At 39.1% G+C, this 15,423-nt stretch overlaps 1 protein-coding gene across 2 annotated transcripts in view; it reads right to left on the minus strand.

The window, feature by feature from the left end:
* The window catches only part of Cpvl (carboxypeptidase, vitellogenic like), a 178,602-nt gene that overhangs the window by 156,966 nt on the left and 6,213 nt on the right, over window positions 1-15,423 (minus strand). The window contains exon 2 of one of the 2 annotated variants that reach the window (XM_023709881.1): window positions 13,290-13,412. The exons of the other annotated variant lie outside the window; for it this stretch is intronic. The gene's annotated coding sequence lies outside the window, so the exon portion shown is untranslated. The remainder of the gene's footprint in view (window positions 1-13,289; window positions 13,413-15,423) is intronic. 2 annotated transcript variants of the gene reach the window in all.

Genomic DNA, 15,423 nt, shown 5'->3' on the forward strand with positions numbered 1-15,423 from the left:
TGAGATGACTCTTCTAAGATATTTTACATAGGATACTTTGTTTCTCAGAGTTAACAATTCTGCTTTTTTACTTCTCTAAGTTAATTATTATAATTGTTATTTTAAACAATACAATATTGGTCATTTCTGTGCTATATTGCTTTATATAAATGTCTAAGGCAATCATGTTCTGTTAATGTTTTAGAAAATGTATCTGTTTTGTAATTGCTATACTGTCTTGCGCTTATGAAATGGGAGAATAAAATTAAGCAGCTGACAGTTTAAGAATAGCTGAAAAGAACAACACATGACCAGCAGCTTTCTTTGCTGTTGTCCTTGGTTTCTGTCCTCCGTGTCCTTCCTAAGGATGTCAGGTGCACAGCTATCTTTTGTCTTCAGGGCCTGCTGGATGCTTTTGGTCCATGAGGCCCCTCTCTTCCTTCTGACTGATGCTTGCCCTCCTGTGTGTGGGACTCTTCTTGCCCTTATACAATGGCTATTGGGCAGGAATAACAGCAGTGTGACTTTTTGTTCTTTGTACCTGATGTTGGCTAAACCAGCAGAAACCAATTTTCTGGAATTATACCACAAACAATCCTACAGAGGGAGAGTTTCTCTGAGCCTTGAGCCTGGTTGAATGGGTTTAGTCGTACGCTTGGCAATAGATCCCTAGCATTACTAATTTTTTTTATATCTGTCATATTTCTTCCCAGTCTTATTGCTGGTGTGACTCTAGAGAAGAGTAAACCTTCAAAGACAAGATTTTAATATGCCTTCTTTCACACCAATGTTCCTTTTATCTGGACCGCTAGTAAAATATGTGTTCCATTTGATATCAAAGGCTTGATCTCTTTAATTAATCTCTGATACATGTTAGTTTATTCTCACATCATTTATATTGTCTCCAGTGGTTCATTGGGGTCTCGTATAAATAAGTTGTATTATCCTCACTTTGAAATGGTTTTCCCTCATTGAACGAATATATATTTGGTACAGGACCTCATTACACAGCTCAGACTCATAGTGATCCTCCTGTTCTCAGCCTCCCCAGTGCTGGGATTATAGGTGCGCGCCACATGCCCTGCCTCTGAATGAATATTTTGAAGAAAAACCGGTATAAGACTCATGTACATTTTCCATTATTTTTGTTCATAAATTCCACAGAACGTTGAGGAGTGATTTTTCTGAGATATCTAACGTCAGGCAAAAATGACTTACACTACTTCTAACTCAGACGATTCATTCTCTAAAGCTACAACTCAAGGTTCTCTTATTGAGAATGGCTGCTTCTGAGGCATGTCAATCAGGAGGAAAGGTGCTAGAAACCTCTAGCTTTGCTTCCAGTCCTGACTCCAGGTTGCACACCCAACCTCCCCCTGCCTACTGACACAGTTTTTCATAGTGAGTAACTGAGAACTTCGACTGACGCTGCAACCTTCTTACTATATCCTCTTTTCACTTTGTATTCACATACCCCAAAAGCTCTTGAGAGCACCAGGGCATTTCACCACTCTGCAGAGAACAACCTGTTAATTGGCCTGGCTGCCCTGTGGGGACCTAAACTATCCTGGACAGTAGCACAGAGCAGGAACCAGTTCAGGTCCTCAGCTGAGCACGTTAGAAGAGCGAGCCTGAAAGCTGAATGACTGTGAGGGTGGAGATCCAAGGGGGAGACTGCTGTGCACAAATCCTTCCAAGTTCAACTCCAGGCTTTTAAGGGCTCCATGGTTATACAGTCTAATGAAGGGTATTTTTTAATATTTTCTTTCACATGTGGACAGAGAAGACAAATTCTAAAACTTCAAAGGACACTATTTAATCAAATTCCATGCACTAAATACTTGCCAGAGGAAATTCAGACTGTAGCATATTTTTATAGGCTGAATTAAAATGTGACATAAGAAAACTAACAGTGTGACTCCAAATAGTGCCTTTTCCTTGCTCACTAATAAGTATCTGCCCAACTAATCTACCTCACACTGTCCAATCCATCCCTTTTTAAGGAATGAAATGTCGCAGTGGAAGCTCCAAACCGGGTTCTCACACACAGTTCTTACAAACAAATGTTAAAGGATGATTTAAGAGGGTAGTCCCTAATTCCTATATCATTGTTTATAAACAGATCTGTCTGAAAAGACTGTCCCCCTCAGTGAGTGCTCAGCTTGGGTCTGGCAGTACATGATACGGGGTGGGGGGACCTCACGGAATGATGAAGGAGGAAGGAGGCAAGTATCAAGCAAGCCCCATCAGCCAAGTCTGATGCAGCCATGAAGATCTGGTTCGTATGCTTGACTTTCTTTGCCACCTAAATGATACCCAAGAACTACTGAATTTCCTTATCTAAGGAGATTGTTGTAGTCATGCAGTCCTTTAAGAAGGTATCTTAGTGTAGATCATAATTCAGTATCCCTTCCACTCCTGCATCCAGCCCACTGAAGTATCGGTGGCATAATTCCCATGGGCACCTTAGCTGATACTTTTAGTTGATTGATTGTATCCAATTGATTGACTTTCTTTGGTCTAGGAATCCGTTGGCTTCTAATATTTGGCTCTCTCTGCTTATGATGGCATCAGTGTTTGAAGTTAGTACGCTATCACAATAACGTATCATCTTATCTATCACCAGGTAGCCATCCATTTCTCATTTGTCAAAATTTTTTCTTGTTAAAAATAACCAAGCTTTTGGATTCAGAAAATCATCAGTATCAATTTGATTTTCCTTGCAGTTGGAAAATGAATTTTGAATTATTCATGTTAATATCTTCCAGATAAATTGAACTTCTAGAGTATTTAAGAATGTTCAAGGAAAGCTTAGTAAAGTCAATCTTTTACATTAGTATCTTTCATTTTTATGCTATTAATTTCACATTAACCATTGCCTTTTGACATATATAGCTATGTGCTCAACAATTTCAAGACTCATTAATGTTAAGAAGGAAAGAAATAAACCACTACAATTTTAAAAATGTAAAAAATCCATTTTCTTGGCTTTGTTTCTGGTTCTATAAGTCTCTAGATATCTGAAAGAAATGTTTTGTAACATATCACCTAAAAATGTTGTATAAACGTATTTTAATGCATACCTGAGCTTATAGAAAATTGAGAGGAAATTATGTAAGACCAAAAAAAAAAAAAATAGCAGGAACCCAAAGGTGCTATCTGCCAGCTGGTACTGGTGGCCTTGAGCTTGGTTCCTACCAAATGATTTATCCTGCAAAGTAGACTGCTTGTGAAGTACAAAGTGGTATTGTTAGTAGTGCAGAGCAGACCACCGAGTGATCTTTTCATCAATGGCAGGCTACATATATAATAGGGATAGCATAGATTATCTGAGCTGAAAAACTATAGCTCAGTTAGGTCTTATCCGTAATAAAGTCATAACACAACTCAAGTGTTTGCAGAAATGGTATAAATAAACCTACTGTGCTGGCAGTTATATAAAACTGTAGTGCATATAATTACAAATAATACAATTTCATAGTAATATATGAATCAGTTACTTATTTAGGTATTTGCTACATCATACCTTTACTGCTTTTCTTTTCTTTCTTTCTTTTTTTTTTTTTTTTTGTATTTAGGACAGGGTGGAGGTGTACATGGTCTCACCGTGTACAACAGACTCATAGTGACCCTTCTGTTTACAGCCTCCCAAGTGCTAGGATTACAGGTGCATGCCACCACATCTAGTTTCAATTGATGTCTCAGAGTGCCCCGGGGATGGGGCCAGCACAGCAGGCCAGGGGATCGAACTCCTAACCCCTAGGTCTGCCTAAGCAGGCGCTTTAATCTGCTGAGCTATTTGGCTGGCCCTTGTTTTTCTTTTAATCTTTTATTTACTTATTTATTTGGTACAGGGTCTATCTACACAGTTCAAACTCGTAGTGATTCTCCCCAGCACTGGGATTACAGACATGAACCACCATACCCGGTTGTGGTGGCTGGCTTGCAGGCTCCATGGCGTGTGGCTGGCACATCATGCAGTACCAGGGATTCAACCTTGATCCTTGTGCTTGCCAGGCAGGTGCTTATACAGCTGAGTTATCTCCCCAGTCCTTGTTTTTGTTTTAGACTGTACTCTTTCTACTTATTAAGGAGTTTACTGTAAAACAGTATCCCTAGTGAGGTTAGCAGCTGGAGCTTGATATATCTCAGATTTACTGCATCTCTTGTTGTATCAGGAGGTCATGTCAAGTTACACGCCTAGAACAAATAGATTTAGGATACTCTCTGAGGTTCCCATATTGCCTAATATCACATTTCTCCCATTGTTAGGCATTGTGTGACTTTACACTGGGGAGTCCAGTCCTTCTTGGGATGTATAAGGCCACAAAACAACATTATTTAAATGCTGGCAACAAGAAAATGATAAGCACTGGGCCACTGAGATAGCTCAGCTGTGTAAAATGCCTGCTTAGGCAAGTGCAGGGTACTGAGGTTCAATCCCCGGTGCCACATGCCATGCCTGCCCAACCCTCAGGGTGGGCTGAGCCAGCCAAAAGAAAAAAAATAGAGAGAAAAAGGAAAATCACAAACACTGTAGAAAATTATATCTTTCCTTGGGTTCCTCAAAGCTACAGGCACAAAACAAGGAAACTAAATTTTAAAAAGCATTGTGACAAAGTTGAGAATCTGGATCTCCTAATCCATCTTTGGAAGAACATGGGAAGCAGAGAGTGCTGCCTAAGAATAAGAACTATTTAACAAATAGGAATTTCTGGAGGTTGAATATACCTTTACATGTCACATCAAGGTAGAATAACTGAGAGTCCCAGGCATCTGGGAAGCTCAGATACACCCCAGGTTTCTCTCTGCTGTCCCTCTAGGCATTCTTGAGAAAAAGGAAGGAAGGTCAAAAGGCTAGGATCCTGCCTTAATGGCACAGGATACAGGAGGAGGTTTTTGTCACTGTGCCCCAAAGTGCCTCTCATAGAAAGCCCAAGCCGTAAGCTGGTAGGAAAGAGGCAGACAACACTCCGGCACCAGCTGCTGAGTGTGGAGCCACAGAGCCGCCTGCTCCTAGAGGAAGGACAGCAAGTCTTTCTTCTTGTATTTTAGTAATTTATGACAAAGATCTGATGCCTCTAAGGAAAGGATCAATAGATGCTATAGAAACATTTAGGGCTAGGGTTCTATAACTGAGAACAAAGATTTTCTACTAGTGGTGAGTGGCAGGACTCATCCAGATTAGAGAACAGGAGTGTGTTTTCCAGCTGATCAGCTGCTGCGCCATGGCCCCTTTTGGAGGAGGCTGGGATTTGGAAGAAACAGAAAGAAAGCACACCCAGCATGAGGATTAAAGAATTGTAAAAAGAATCAACAGTACTGTAAAGGAATAAAACATTGTGGGAAATTATATGAAATCTTGAAAACTAATCAAATACAATTATAGAGATGAAAATATTAAAATTATTTTGTTCACTTGGTGAATAGAAGATTAAATTGATAGAAAACCAGCAGATGAGAAAATTAGTGTGGTGGTGCACATATTACCCACAGGAGGAAACAAAGAGACAAATAAATGGAAAAGAAGGTTAGGAGTCACTGGTTGAGATGTTCCACCTCACTGAAGTTTCAGAAGGCGAGAAGATGCAATGTTCAGACATAAAGGCTACTTTTCCAAAATTGAAAAAAGACTGCTCTTTAGATTTAGGAAGGCCAAAGAGTCCAGAGCATGGGACAAAAATAAAGTCACATCTTGACCATTATAATAAAATACCAGATTCCCGAGAAAGACAGAACATACAACCCCTTGTAAGCCATAAAAAAGAAGATTGCCAAAATGGAACAATAACTGGATTAATTATGGACTTACAATTGCAAGTAAAGATGTCAGAATACAATAGATTAATATCTTGAAAGTGCTGAAGGAAATTAACTGTCAGCTTGAATCCTTACAAATCTAATTTTTCTCCTGAATGAAAGACAAAATAAAGACATTTACAGACCAAAATTGCAAAGAATTACTTAAAAAAATCCTTATACAGCAAAGCTCTAAAAGAATGTTCTTTAGGAAGAAGAAAAAAAGAGCATAGAAGGAAAGTACAAAGTACAAAAAAGAATTTTGAATAAAAAATGGAAACGTCTGTTGAAAACTAAACAAACATCATTAGAGTAAAGCAGCAATAATAGTGGCTAAGTTCTGGTGTTTCGAAAGAAGACTGAGCAAAAGTACTAAACGAAGTGTATGTAAATAGGAAGTTGTATAAATAAAGGCAGAGCTACTTCATGCCCTTCGATTGCTGCTCATAAAGAGAACGTGCGCGCGCGCGCACGGGTGTGTGTGTGTGTGTGTGTGTGTGTGTGTGCGTGCGCGCGCGCATTATACTAATTCTAAAGTGAATAGAAAGTGTCTCTAACTGCCAAAGGAAAAAAGGAATCAAATTCATTTAATGGAAAACAATGAGAAAAGAGGCAAAAGCTTAAAGACACAAATATAATTATCACCTTAAGGTCAGTTATATTTAGCTTAATGATCGTTTTCTGTCAGCACAGAGACATTAAGAAAATGTATTCACTGGAAACTTGCTCTTTTCCACTCTACGGGTTGCTTAAAATTACTCGTATCCACATAGAAGATGTTATTCTTGTAATTTTTTTACTAACTTTTCCTTTTTCCCTCATTTCCCATCCTCCTCTTTTACCCACCCACCTATGTATCCACACAGGTTGAGCGCCCTTATTCTGAAAATTGAAAGTCCAAAATCCAAAACTTTGAGCACTAACATGAAGCCATAAGAATGAAATCTTACACACCTGACCATATGTAACCAGTCTTCATCAAACCTGGGGGTGGCAAAAATATTGTAGGAAAGTACCTGTACTGTGTTTAACAGAGCATATAAAATGTAAGTTTTGTGTTCAGACATGGGTCCCCTTCCTATCTCATTATGTATATGTCAATATTCTAAAATATGAAAAAAATCTGAAACACTCCTGGTGCCAAGCATTTCAAATAATGAATTTTCAAACCATGCATCCACCCACCATCCATCATCTATCCATCCACTCATCCACCCACCCACTCATCCATTATCCATCCATCCATCCATCCATCCATCCATCCATCCATCCATCCATCCATTGAATTTTCCTTCTGTCCCTTCCCAATCCTTTTCCTTCTAAAGAACTGTCTATATGAGGGTGCTACTGTGCATCTCTCCATTCCTTCTTTCATCTACTAGTCTTTACAACCAAATTATTTATTTCCAAGTCATACCTCTTTCCAAGCACCATTTGATATCTCCTTAGATATTTAAGAAGTGCCTCAGAATACACATCTAAAACATCACCCTTCAATCTAGCGCACACCAGGTCCCTAAACCCCATCATCAAAGCAAATAACACCACCAGCCACTCTAGTGCTCAGCCAAAATCCTGGGAGTCATCCTGGTGATTGTCTCACTCGACCCTCATATTCCTCCTCAACAAGTGCTTCACCTGGTGGTATCTCACTATCTCCTCTGCTGCCATTCTCTGTCCACACTCTCAACATTTTTGTTTTAACTCATTGAAGTAATAGCCCTTTTCCCTTTCTTTTCTCTATTTCCTTTTCTTCTAAGCAGCCAGAGTGATTTTTCCACATAGATCAGAACATTCCATGTCCTTCCTATAATATTTGGTGGCTTCCATTATGTCTAGAAATAAACAGAGAATTCCCACTCTGACCTGGATGGCTGCTCAGCCCTGGGATCTGCCTTACTCTGCTTGCTGGTCCTCTCATTTTTCTGCAGTTCTCCTGGATTTCATGTTGCTTCAAACATACTGCCCTGGTTGCTTTTCTCATTGCTATGACAAAATATCCAATAATCAAGATTAAAGGAGGAAAATATCTATGATAGCTTGCAGTTTACAGAGGCCTCAGTTCATAGTTGGCTGGCTGCAAGGTATGGAGGCATGGCAGAGGGACACCACAGAGTAGAAACACTTCATGGTAGGTAAAAAGCAGGAAAGTAGCAGAGAAGCAGCAAGTGACAACGGTACCCTTTTTATTCCTTGTATTCTATCCAGCTACAAGCCCTAAGGGCAGGTAGTATTTACACTCAGGCCGGGCATTCTCACTATCCACAGCCAGAACTATGGCAGACCAATCAGTGGACTAGTTTAGTAATCACACACTCTTGCCCTCAGCATCACATACTTAATCCCAGATCACATGCCTTAGATTTAGGCATGTCTGCACACCTTCACCTATGACCATATGAGACTTTGGGGTGACTTCTAGACATAAGCCATAAAAACACACCAGGCCCATGTCCCACTGCAATATCAGATCTCCACTGAAGGTTAAATCATCACAGAAAGAGGGTGCTAAACCCTTCTTCATCTGAGCATTCATTTCTCAACATTTCACTAGTTTTTAAAAAGTTAACTATGTATCCTACACATGTATGAAAATTACTGGGGTACTGCCTGTTCACTGTTGTATCTTCAGGGTCTATAGTTATGCCCAGAGAATAGTAGCAGCTCAATTTTCATTTGTTGAATGACTGAATGGCATGAATAAATTAAAAAACTTATGAAAAAGAGGTTATATTTCATATATATATATTTTATTATTATTTTAGGGATCAAATAGTCTACTCAGCACCCTACTTATCAGGGCTAACAAGAATTTCTACCTCCTCTGTTGTGATTGAACAGTGTTCTGTCTCCTTAGAGTGGAGACGACCTGAGTTTAATGTGGTGTCAGGTGGGAGATGACCTGCTAATCCTGTGCTTCTGGGCCTGCAGCCTTCATGTCCCCACTGAAAAAAATACTATACTGTTTTCCTTTGACAGAGGGTAAGCAGGAGGCCCCCTTATTTAATGTCACACTGCACATTGGAAGGAGCCCCAGAGCATTCCATGAGAGTCCCATGGTTTGCCAGGCTGAAGAACCAAGACCTGACCCCTAGAATTCATGAGGTACTTTGGTCTCTCCCCTCTGTTGGAAGATCACTTGTACCCAGTGTCAGCACCCCTTTACCCATTGGCTGGATAAAGGACTCCCACATGAGAGTATAAGAGTTGGAATATGAGAGTGTTCATTGACCCTTGGGTGCTAGAGAACCCAAGAACCCAAACTGAACCCAAAGTCTTTGAAGTGGGAAGGGAAAATTCTCATACTCCTCCGAAGTCCTTTTCAAAAGCAAGAACAAGAAAGGCATTAACAATTTAAACTTCATATAGTTCTTTGTCACATAGAATTATTTTGATATTTATAAATAAATACCATCATTTTCTAAGTATAGGGGTCATCAATAATTGCCACATTTTTATTTTTCACATTATGAAAATCTTAGTTGGTATTAAATGGTATAAGTGTGAAGCACAGTTAAGAACTGGAAGTCGGGCATGGCGAGACATACTTGTAACCCCAGCACTCTTGGGAGGCTAAGGCAGAGGGACTGAAGGGCTGAGCCACTCACTGACTCACTGACACCCTGTCTTAAGGTGAAAAATAAATAAAGGGTTGGGAATGAAGTTCAGGGCGAGGGCCCTGGGTTTGATCTCTAATACCCCACTAAGAAAAACAAAGAACAACTCCTCCCAAAAAGCTCTGGCACTTGGGGAGGATATTTAGGGCTCAGTATTTTCATTTTGCTCTTATGCTTTGCAAAATGTTCAATGATTTAATGCATGTGCTCACTTATTCATTATCCCCAATAATTTAATTGAGGTGTCACAAACTTAATCTAGTCATCTTCTTATTCTGGAAACATTAAAATGACATACACCAGTAGCGTTCGATCGATCTCCTGTTATTTGTCTTATGTTTTTAATTTATAACCTTTTCGCAGATGGTGGAAACACGACCAAGAATTAAAATATCCCTTCGTTAATGATGTAGATTATTTCATTTTCAAACTTTCACACATTGTGGTTACATGTGTTCCAGCCTCAATATTCCAAAGCCAGTCTGCTCCCCAATTTTTTTCATGTCAGAAAGGGAAATTGACAGCAATCATTTGAAATTATCATTTTTTATAAGTAAACAATATTTTTAAATGTGATAGACAACATTAATATACAAATAAGTCATGCAAATTAATAGAAAAAAAGACAAATCAATTCAAGGCAAATAACAAGCCAATAGAGACAACCTTGTCACAAAATGTAACAATGAAAGATTATTAATTATTGTAGATGTAAAGTGGTATTCTACACTAATGAGAACATTGACAGACCATTGAAGGAGCACTAGATTCTAGAGATTCTAGGGTGAGGCAGCTGGGTTCCAGTCCGGGCCCTGTCATTGGCTGTATGTCATATGGGTGAGATCCGTGGCTTCCACACAGGTAAGAGTTCTTATTTGCAATCCAGAGACAATAGAAATGACTATTTACAGTGCAACTGGAAAGAGGAAGATCATCCATGAACAACCCCTGGTGCAATTACAGAGACTCAGTGCTTATTGTTATTTTGGCAAAAGATATAAACAGGCAATATGCAACAGAAGACATATAAATGACTTGTAGACACAAGCAAAACATCTAATCTCACTAGTAATCAAATTAGCCTAACTTAATACAGCAGTGAGATATCATTGTTTTCCTAGTACATCTTAATTTAAAAATGCATTTGGATTCTTGTTTTTCATTCCTATGTGGTGAGTCCTGGAATGAGTAGAAATTGAACCGTCTTTGCAGGAGGCAGTGTGTCCATTTTTATCAAGAGTTTTAAACATTTTCATAGCCTTTGACGAAGACTGTGGAGCCTGTTCTGCTCCAGCAAGCAGTGCTCACAAGGGAGCGTGAGCCACCCAGGAGTGTCTCTGATGTGGAACACTCTGTGTGGTTCGCTCTGGAGTTGAGCAGCTGAGCTCTGCCTTTGACCTGTTCAGTTTACAACAACGAAGGCCAAGAAAATAAATAGAAAACCACACAGACTTATATGCAAAATCTTAGAGTCTAGTGTAATTTGCAAAAGGCAAAAGCTTGGAAAGTCTTAAATTCAAGCCAGCAGAAGAACAATGAAATAAATTACTATAGATTCATGCAATGGAGTCTTACATAGTTGTTAAAAATCATGTCAAGGACATTTAATGACATAGGGAAATATTCACTCAAATTCATTCCTGAAAAAAGTAGCCTTACTATTGTCTCTAAATAAAAAAGTAAAATATACTCATTTAAAAGTTGCACAATATCAAAAAATTAAATAGCATAAATGCTAATAATTTTAATATTTCAAGATAGACACCTTTGATATAGTTCCTAACAGTGATTTTTTATTCCACACAATAACATTCTTACAAAATGTAAACTGTAAAAAGCAGATTGATAAACCAATCCCTACAGGGTGGGAGAAAGATAACAAACATAAAAAGGTATTTACTTATGGTAGGGGGAAGATGTGTAGTATCACTCATTCATTTACCTCTTTCTTTTTTAAAAATTGTTTTAAAAATAACATGAATGCCAGAAATGAATTTTTCTTACTTATATCTATTTCTTTTGGTGCTTTGAATATGGAATATAAAAAGTAGGCAACATTCTTTTTGCAAAATGAGAAATAACACTCATTAATCACTTAGCCGTCTTCTTCTTAATGAAGACATGCAAATGTATATGCAAATGAGCTGAACTTCTATTATGAGACAGTGACAGGATGCTCTACAAAAGAGAAGGTAATGATAGAGTGTGAAAAATAGGAGGGCAGAGGAAGGTTAGCAGCGGTGGAGGATTTCTTTTCTGAAACCCTTAAAAGAGTTGGACTAATCTGATAGTGTTCTGTCTAACAATAATAAAAAAGACCACCAACAGCAGTAAGAAATGAAAGCTAGTCATACTGACAGAACACACACAGAATAACTGAATGGGGTGTGAAGACTCAGATGAAAATGTATGAAGCTGTAATATTGTTCAGATTTCATCATAAGTCTTGCCAGCTATTGCTATTCAACTATTTGTCAAGTTTAGTCAATATCACCCACATCTAACCCTAGGGTACTTTTATCCAATATCACACATTTGGATCAAAACTGAAAAAGAGCAGTTCAACATTCAGAAATTTTTGTCACAAAAGCACACATTCACATGTTTAGAAATACAAATTGAGTAAACTCAGTGTCCCTCAAGACTGTTGGCGTTCAATAGCCAAAGCTTTAATGTCATGAGAGAGTACAAAGCATTACGGTTCTTGAATATAACTGTCCCAAGGAGAATTGGAGCTAGGCTTATAGAAAATTAAATTCATAGGACAGGGCAGAGGAGAATATCAGACAGCATCCTATTGTGTTAATCCTGTTTCTGCCCTCTCGTGTGGAAAATCAGGACAGCCTGCTGCCTTTAAATGGCTTGGGAAACCAGAACAAAGATAAACAGTTGCATTCTATAAACATGTTTGAAATTGCATTATAGGAAAGGTTCTTGGGACCGGGAAGGAAGATGCAAAACTGTGAAATGTCCACCAGGGCACTGCAGTCTTTCAGTAACATGAGAGAGCCGGGTAGAAGACAATTGCAAAACCTGGCAGAATTTATTACAGTGCTGACTTGGTGACATAAACAGGGAGCGATTAGGGGACAGTTCATAGAAAAGGGCTGTGATCCCTATTATAGTGATGGTAGACTTTGCCACTTCAAATGGCCCAGGAAGAGCAGCTTCAGCATCACAAACCCACTGATTAGGGATGGAGACCCTCTCCTCCACCTTCAGGTCCCCTGAATAGCACCTCTGCAGTAGACCCAGGAATCAGCGCTAACAACACTCCAGGTCATGCCTGGAGGTTTTCAAGTTTAAGAAGCAGATTCTCTCTGAAGTATAGGCACCGTGATATAAGAAGTCATGATCTTTTATGTTGTTTGTAACAAACTTAAATAACACAAAATGTTTTATTCATTAACTCTACAGGTTCATTGTAGAACAGTTCAAAAATGTAGAAAAATAAAAAATGTAAAGCATACTACCTTAATGTATCAATACATCAAATAGGGTTCTCCAGAGACTCTGAACTGGGGCAAGGGACATGGGAGCAAAGATATGTACACATGCATGCACATGTGTGTGTACCCAGTGTGTATATGAGATAAATATACACATTCACATAGGAGCTAGATGTAGATAAAAAACCTACATATAGCTGACATGTATGAGCACTATATACAGGACACATACATAGCACGTATGGACACATAGAGGAGATCAGGCTCTTCTGCCTGGTGCTTTTGTCTTGGAGCTAGCTTACCATGTACTGAACTCTGTAATACTGAGCCAAATCACACTCTGTACAGTTTGCTGTGCACGGTAGGCATCGTGTCCCTGCAATGGGAATGCTGACAATGGAGATAGATGTAGATAGGAGAGATTCATCATATGTCATTGGCTCACCTGATTATGGAGATGGCAAGTCCCACATCTGCAAGGTGAGCTGTACTCTCAAGCCCCAGGAGCACTAATGATTCAGTTCCAGTCTGAAGGCCAGCAAGATGGAAACCCAGGAAGAGTCAAAGCCTCAGTGCAAATAAATCCAAAGGTGGAAAAAAAAAAAATAGCTAAGGACCCAGTCTGAAGGCTATCAGGAAGCATTTTTTTTACTCTCAAAGGACAGTATTTTTCTGCTATCCAGGCCTTTAACTGATTGTATGAGCCCCCCCCCCCCCATTGTGGAGGTCCATCTGCTTTACTCAGCCTCTCGATTTCAGTGCTAATCTCATCATCTTTGAATCATTCAGATTATCTGACCAAGTATCAAGTGCTGTGGTGTGGTCATGTTGACACATAAACTGACCATCTCTACAGTCTGAGTCTTATGTGTCCTTCCCAAGTCCATATATTAATAATAAGCCTCGATTCCCAGCATGGAGGGGTTGGAAATGGCAGGAAGTTTAAAAATTTAAAGCATTTTGTTTTACATAATGTTCACCCTTTCAGTTTCCTCCCTAAGGAATGAGAGTTCACGTGGATGAGAAGAAACTCTTTGGGGATGAAGAGTCAGCTAAAATACTTGCGTCTCTCTGCCACTGCCCTGCTTCCATGTGGGAGGAGGGTGAGTGCATGTGCAGTGTCACTCCTGCTACCCAAGCAGTGGGCTTCATGTTCATACATTCAGAACACATAGGAAGTCAAGGGTATTTTCCCCAAAGCAATTTTTCTAGCTGTGGTGTGAAGCATTTCTCTGGCATAAACATCACCCTTCAACCCGATTTGAGCTGAAAATCCCATTTCTAATCTTCTTTCTGATTGAGAAATGATAGAGTGGATTGGCTGGGAAGCAGCTGCCTTGCTGACAGCTGCTTGCCCTTGTGGGAGTGGTCCTCAAAGAGGTGGGTATTGTTTACGCTTATTCATCCAGACCTACATTTTAAGAATCATAGTGTGGATTAAGTATAAAGAAAAATCCTCTGCACCACTGAGGAATTTGTGTCCTAAATTATATCCTATTTTCTTATATCATGATGTGTATGATTACATAGTCTAATAAAAAAATACCTTGATGAGAATTTGACTTTTTTCTCTTTATGAGCAGAGAAAGACCGAGAAAAATTATGAAGCAACATTACCCCTCACCATTTGCAGCCAATCTCTCCAGAAATATAAATCTTTCCCTCATGGGAAGTTTCAAACCTTATCAGTATATTCCATCTTGTTGTATCTTATATATTTATATACACTTTTCATTGCTATAGTCTATATGTATTCAGTATAATCTATCTATATGTAGTTAATATATATTCAGTATAATCTATCATAGACACATACACACGCACACACATATTCCAACTTGACTGTTCTAGGGTGCGATCTGGAATTAGGATTTCTAAAAGCCTTCAGAATGATTCCAAATATACTCAGAGTTGCCAATCATCATCCTTGGATGCTTATTACTCAAAATGAGATGATGTATTTAGCCAGTTAGAATTCAGGGTGTGGGACTGCCTGAAGGAGACTGTGGGTCTGAGCAAGACCTCCAGCTAATCTGCAGACATATTAAAAGTTGTGCAGCTCTGTCCTAGATGATGCACCTCTTCTTGGAATTAAATTCAGCTTTGAAGGAAATAAAGAAATTGGTTCATGTGAAGATAATGGACTCCACGCTGGCGGTCCTCCCATGGTGATCAAATCATAGCATGCATTCACAGCACAACTGAGGTGGAAGAAAGGAAAGTTCTGATTATGAAACTTGCAGCGTTTTTGAGCAGGATAAGAACATTCACAGCACGGTGCACTAGTGAGGAATGTGTTGGTGGGTGATTTTGTTGTTATGGGGCTATCATAGTTTGTGCTTACACAAACTTGGATAGTATTTATAAAGTCCTCCCATCGGCCTCTGGATGTAGTCAAGAGACAGTGTAAACATGAGATGTTTGAGGCCCACATAACATGTCATAGTGTTTTACAATAAGCCTTAAGTGATGTGACCAAAATAGATGGCAAATATTGAAATTAAAAGAATTTACTAGAGTAAAAGACACATTGCCGTTAATCCTCCTCAAAATACTCACCCTGCATTCTAGCCTACTTC

This window comes from Octodon degus, unplaced genomic scaffold (genome assembly GCF_000260255.1).
Source record: "Octodon degus isolate 3935 unplaced genomic scaffold, OctDeg1.0 scaffold00015, whole genome shotgun sequence".
Classification (NCBI taxonomy): Eukaryota; Metazoa; Chordata; class Mammalia; order Rodentia; family Octodontidae; genus Octodon; species Octodon degus.